Below are 6,603 nucleotides of genomic sequence, written 5' to 3'. Positions count from 1 at the left end.
TCCAGGAACAGCATGCAATTTCTTCATTTTCTTCCTAAAAGAAGATCTGTGTTAGGTAGATGCATGTCATCTTGGTGGTCCCTTCAGGATGGAACACACTGAATAGGGGCAGGTCACCTCTGACAGCACAAGGCATGTAAGAGGCACCATAATTTGTAATTCTGCCTTTGTGTTCTTCTTCGTGCCAACAAAGGGAGAGGGGATGTGTCTGCTGGTACAGGATGAACTTCAGCCCTTATCTCAAGAGGTTCCACAGGGAAATACAACAAAACTCTCTATTGTTGCACAGGAAACACATCTTTCAACAGTCTTCGGCATCAAACCTGCCTCTGGGACCTTCCCCGTCTGCTGGTGACATCCCTGCTGACCCCGAGCAAAGCGCTTCCTCCCCATTTTCCCGCGACGCGGCGAAGCTTGCGGATCGCCTCAGAGCATCGGGAGGGCAGCGATCCCCAACCCAGCGCCGCAGCCGGGACGGTGCGTGAAGCCTCCACACCCTACGCTGGGTTTTAGGACAGAGGAGACTGATGTAGAGGGTGGGCACACGGGGTTAGGACCTGCTTTCCTTCCTGTGCTCATACAGCCCAAGCTCCGGCAGCGGGACGCTGAGCACATCCTGCATGTTTGCAACCCTCTGACTTCAGAGACAACGTGGACAAACCCACCCAACTTCTGATTTGATGCACACAAGCCACCTTAGATACTCTGCATCCCTCTCCAGAAGATCCTGCGACCCATCCTTACCTTACGTCCCTGCAGCCTCCCCTCTTTGCCAGCTCCTCAGTTTTTCTTTCTCTGGGGCTTCACAAAGCAAGCAGAGGTGAAAGGGAAGACCATGGGCAAAAACGGCTCTTAGACTGACAAGATAAAGAGTTAAAGCAGGCAAAGCAAAAGCTTTGGAAGAAAAACGGTTATGTAATAAATCAGATATTAGAAGGCAGGAAGGTGCGCTATATAGAGGAATCAAAGTCCGGAACAGGATGTATATAAAGCAAATATTGAACTAACTTTGATAACACAGAAAAATAGAAGATTTTTGGTGGGGTTAACTGAAGGCTCAATTTTAACTATTATAAATTTCCTGTTTAACTCGTGTCGGGCGGTTTTACAGTGATCTATACAATACATTGTGTGCCTAATGATTTCCTAGCCATGAATGGGTCACTCAGATTTTACTTTCCATGCTTTTTTTTTTTTGTCTGTCCTGAAGTAATAAAGCTATTGAAATCCTCCAGGCCTTGCCCATTGGGTGTTTTCTTTCCTACCAAGACATCAAACTACCCTGAAGGTTTATTTTAAGCAAAATTCAATAGGAGGGATCACACAAGCACCTTGTTGAAAGTGTACAATAGGAGCCGAATCCAGGGCTATTCAATTAACAAGTGCTCCATTTTCATGCAATTCCTGTTGTGAATTCATTACTTTAATTAGGCTAGCAAGTTATGAAGCTAACAAGGCACCATTTGTCTGCCAACACGTAGGCGAAGAGATTCGAGATCAATTCACATTGGAAGGCAGAGGACCTCATGAAAAGCTAAGCAGAACTGGAAACCTCTGCAGATACTACCAGACTTGCCAAAATGAATGAGATAACAGAAAGCCAGGAACAGGACTGAGAACCCTGACTCAAGGGAAATGTTCAGATTCATCTAGGAAAACCTGACTCATCTCTCTTAGGAAATGAAACTCATATAGTAGGCATCCGCATTATCCATTCCCTTTCAAAGCATTTTGAGCTTTTAAGGGTTTTGCTCTTCACTGGCTCCTATTAGTAAGGGAGCACGATGCTCCCGCCGGCCATTTGAGACCTTCCTCCCAGCATTTACTCTGTGATTATCCTTGGCCACTGCATTCCCCCTTTGTTGTCAGGCCAAAGCAAGGCTCATTTTTAGCATCCCCAGATGAGACAGGATCTCCATCTACCCTGATCACTCTTGCTTACACGTTTTTGGAGTATTTATTTTCTGAGCACAAGTGACCAGAAAAGCACAAGTTATCCTATGAGACTCTAGGTCATCTCCTACCACACTGGAAAATTGGTACCATTCACATCTCAGAAGTTATTTGCATTTTTCAGAGATGCGTTTGCAGCAGCCTCACATTCAGCTTTTCTTCATTGGTTCTTTGAGTGATATGAGCTCAAATCCCTCTATCAATATCTTCAATATTTGATTTTCAGTGCTACTGCTAGGTCCTCCACTTTGTTCTCCACCATTTCTTGACCCTGCTCTGCATTTAACGCTCCTCTACATCCTTAGTGAATTTCCTGTACAAAAACTCTTGTGGTTAAGATCATTTACATAAAATGTTCACTGTGCACATTCCTCATGAGCTCTACAAAATAACCTTCTCTCAGCCCAATTCTCCTTGCAACACTGACCACTCTCATTAAATCTTCAGCCAATTCCTGACTGACCTCGTGACTCTTCTACCAACGCTCTCAATCTCCAAATTAACAGCTTCCCATCTTGAAAACATGTATGCCAAATATACTGTCCAAGGCCAGGTAGATGAGATCTTCCACATTTCCTTTACCTAGAAAAGGAGTCACTGAAGGAGAACATCAAGTTCAAAGGGAACTGTGAATGATAAGGGGGACAAACCAGGCAACCTCATGAGGTCCTTCCCAACTGATTCTGCAGCTCCTAGGACACCCACCTGTGCATCCCTTCCATCCATGCTTGTAGACCGTAAGAAGTTATTTTGGACTAGGAAAAAAACCAAACCAAACTAAATTTTAAGATTTTTAAGACCGAAAAGATCTTGAGAGTCTCTGCTTGATCTTTCCTGACTTGCCGCAAGAGATTTTTACCTGTTCTGTTCTCTGTGTCAGCACTGAAATGCGAGTACGAGAGACGTTACGTAAATAAACATTTTTCAGTTGGCCAAACATGGAAGTAGCTGTAGCCCAGGAGCCTGGGGCTCAGCTTCTGGCATCCACGCTACAGGTGAGGCAACCCAAGCTCCACCTTAGCTCTGCCTGCGGGTCCCATCAGATGAGATGACCCATCTGGAAGGGAAAATGGAAGGACAGAGGTGGAAGCAGGGAGATGCACAATATACCTGGAGGTCCTCCTTTGATGAGGAGGAAAGAAGAAAGTCCTCACGTTCAAGGGGACTGGAACAAGGATTTGAGGGGGGAATGAGACCCATACCTTTGAAGCTAAATGGCAATGTGAAAAGAGTAAATATACATTAGCTGGAAAGTTTGATTCTGCTCCACAGTAAGTAGAGAATGAGAGAGAAGAGAATAAGCCACTCAAAACAAGTAAAAAAAAGATGCACCTATGCAGGAGTTTAGTCAGAGGAGATCTTCTTTGACCTTTACATTTTGTTCCTAAAAAAGGAGACTGTAAAAATTACAAGCTTGTAAGTGTGCTCACAATATCTTAAACGTGTTGCACACTCTCCCTTTAAAGTTTTGGCTGCTAAAAATAAATTGACATTTTGACAGGCTCAGCCCGAATAAGAGAGCTGTAGATTAGGGCCCAAGGTGAGGGCAAGGGGGCTGGGCAGTGAGTGGAAACTGCAGCGGGTGAGATACAGCACCGAGTCAGCACTGCCGGCCTGCTCAAAGAATGGCCAAGGGTTTTAAAAATGGGAGCAGATAAAACAATCACACTTTGTGTACTCTCCTGCTCAAAGCTTTTATTGCTTTTTATTTTTTTGCTAATGCACAAATGTAAGGATATTTCCTCTAATCCTATAACACAAGATTTTTCCCCCAAACGCTGTTTTTTTCAAAGATTTGTTGATGCAACTTCACATTCAGATACCTTAAACCCCTCTGCGTTGCAGGAGCTGGGTAAGTAAAAGGTGACAAAACTGAGGCCAATGGGAGCAGAATCAAACTTGAGTCTCCATGGAGAAATCACTGCTCCATGATCACTCAGTGGCCCACTGGGCAACTCAAAGCTTATCGGTTATGACCAACACTTCCAGAAAGTTTTAAGCTAAGTATTGTTGGAATGGAGAAAAATTATTTTCCCTCATTTTTGCCGTGGAGAAATAATCCAATAGGATGGAGCACCCCAGGATTACAATACAGGGGGCAAAAGCAGCAGGTCGAAAGGCACATCTGTGTCATATGGAAGAGTCACAGGAAGCACAGAGAAAGGGATCAGTAGCGAGCAGAACATGTAAAGAGGCAACGCAGTGCTTGCTCTGAAAGCTTCCCCACCAATAATCTGATGGTATATTACAAGTGTATACAGCTAACAAAACTGTAAAGACAGAAATTGGTATCTGGGAAGAAAAAAAAAAAAAATCAACTTTATTTGTAGGTGATGTTTCCTCCTTTTAAGTCCTCCAGATGATTCTGCTGCAATATGCCTTTGCTAAGCCCAGGGCTGGTACCTGCAGCATGGACTTGGACAGAAGCATGAGAGCAACAGATCTGAGCTGCCAACTTTGTTAAGCACCCCACACAGCTACTGCACCTCCAGGTACAACCGAACCTGTGCCTAGTACCACACAGGTGCACAAGAAACCTGTCATTTGTGGTTTTGTGGATGAAAACATCCTGAATTCAGGCCAAGATTAACACTACGCCGTGTTCATGGAGGGGATGATAATTAAGCCAGTGGTCTCCACCAGCAGATGCTCCACAAAGTCAGGTAAGAAAGAGACATGCCTCACTTCTAGAAAAATATCCCAATGCTTCAGTATTGGAGTAGTTTCTAGAAATCCCCAAATCACAAACAGCTCATCACTGGTCACAGAGATTTCCTCTTTACACTCAAGCTAAAGGGCTGTTACGAACAGAGCTCTAGAGATGGCCAGAGCTCCAAGGAGCTACATGTACTGAGCTGACAGTCTAATTTCTGTAGCAGTTCTGTGAAAGCATTTCTTTGCAAAGAACATCTGTTAAAATCCTAGTAAGATGGCAACTTTTAGTTTTTAATAATCAATCACAAACTGATGTCAGGTTAAATCTTGAAAATCCAGAGCGAATGGAAGATGCAGAAACCAGGGCACAAAGGCAGCAGGCAGAGTTAGGCACCAGAGGAAAGAGCAAAATTCTCACTTGAAAGATAATCCAGGCAGGCTTAAAAAAAGTAATAAAGTTGCTTTTCTTTCACTGACCTTCAGCAACTTAGCTGCATTTGTAGAGCATCTTAAGAATAACCACAGGGTAAGACATGAATAAAGCCATGGCCAAGACTAGATTTCCCTACTCAAGCACCAGAGGGATGGTGGAAACCCTCCTCATTACTTGGCCAACACCAAGATCTAGCCCAAAGGCTTGTGCTGAGAACATGTGCCCACACGTTAGTAATAACAGGACCGAATGCTCTTGGCAAAGCTGACACGTGAACCATTTTGCGGGGTCTGTAGTCTAATACTGAAGCGGTAACTAGCTGCTTCTCTCAGACAATCACTCTATAGCGTCATGGAAGGTTGTTCAGTGTTGTGTTCAGAGCACGTACCACAAAATCAGAGGAAACTGCACCTACTCAGCAGTTCAAAAGCAGCGGATACAGCCCAAGTGCATTTACAAGTGGGAGATGCTTTCCAAAACTAGCTGCACAGCAAGGGAAAATTCCTGGATTTCAGTCAGAAGTCACAGAATCATTCAGGTTGGAAAAGCCCCTCGGGATCATCAAGTCCAACCCTCAGCCCAACTCTACAAAGTTCTCCCCTACCCCACATCCCCCCACAGCTCATCCAAACGGCCCTTAAACACACCCAGGGATGGTACACACATCAGAAGCTGTTATTTCTTCTGTGCACACTTGAACTATGCAAACCAGGCTGAATTTAACATGCTGCTTTTACAGAATGTCCTGGTTTGAGTGAGTGGCAGGGGTTTTTTGGTAGAAGGGGAGGGGACCACAGTGGTGGCTCTTGTGAGAAGCTTCCTGAAGCTCCCCTGGCAACAAGTGGGACTCACCTTTGTACCAAGGCCGGGCCAAGTAGCTGCACCTCTGTGATAACGTATTTAAGAAGGGGAACCTGGGAGGAGTTGTGGGAGCTGTGAGGAGAACATTTGTGTGAACACTGAGGTCAGTGGAAGAAAGGAGGAGAAGGGGGAGAGGTGTAGCAGAGCAGAGACACCCCCATATCCCCATGAGCCCCAAGGGGGTCACTGGAGGAACAGATGCCCATTGGCAGCATGTGGGGGTCCCACGCTGGAGCAAGTGACTGCACCCAAAGAAGACCGGGACGCCGTGGGAAGAAGGTCCCACAGGTGTAGTTGGGTGTGGGGAGGATTGCAACATGCGGGGGTGACCCACACGCCTGAGGGAACGACTCACAGAGTTGGTTTGTGGAGGTCTGTCTCCTGGGAGAGGGGGGCCACGCTGGAGCAGAGGAGAAATGCCAGAAGTTCTTTCCCCACCGAGGTGGAAGAAGCAGCAGGAATGACTGCAGCCCCCATTCCCTGCCCCTGCACTGCTGCGGGGAGGAGGTGGAGATATCAGGAGCAAAGCTGAGCCCAGGAAGGGAGGGGTGGGGGAAGGCGTTTTCATGATGTGATAATGCTTCTCACGGTCCTACTCTGTTGTTGTTAGTGTCTGTATTAAATTGATGGGTTTTTTTTCCTCCCCTCACAAGTCTGTCTTTTGCCTGTGCCTTAACGGATGAGATCATCCCTCCCTGTCC

The sequence above is a fragment of the Strix uralensis genome, chromosome 4, assembly GCF_047716275.1.
Source record: "Strix uralensis isolate ZFMK-TIS-50842 chromosome 4, bStrUra1, whole genome shotgun sequence".
Classification (NCBI taxonomy): domain Eukaryota; kingdom Metazoa; phylum Chordata; class Aves; order Strigiformes; family Strigidae; genus Strix; species Strix uralensis.
This window is presented reverse-complemented; position numbering follows the sequence as displayed.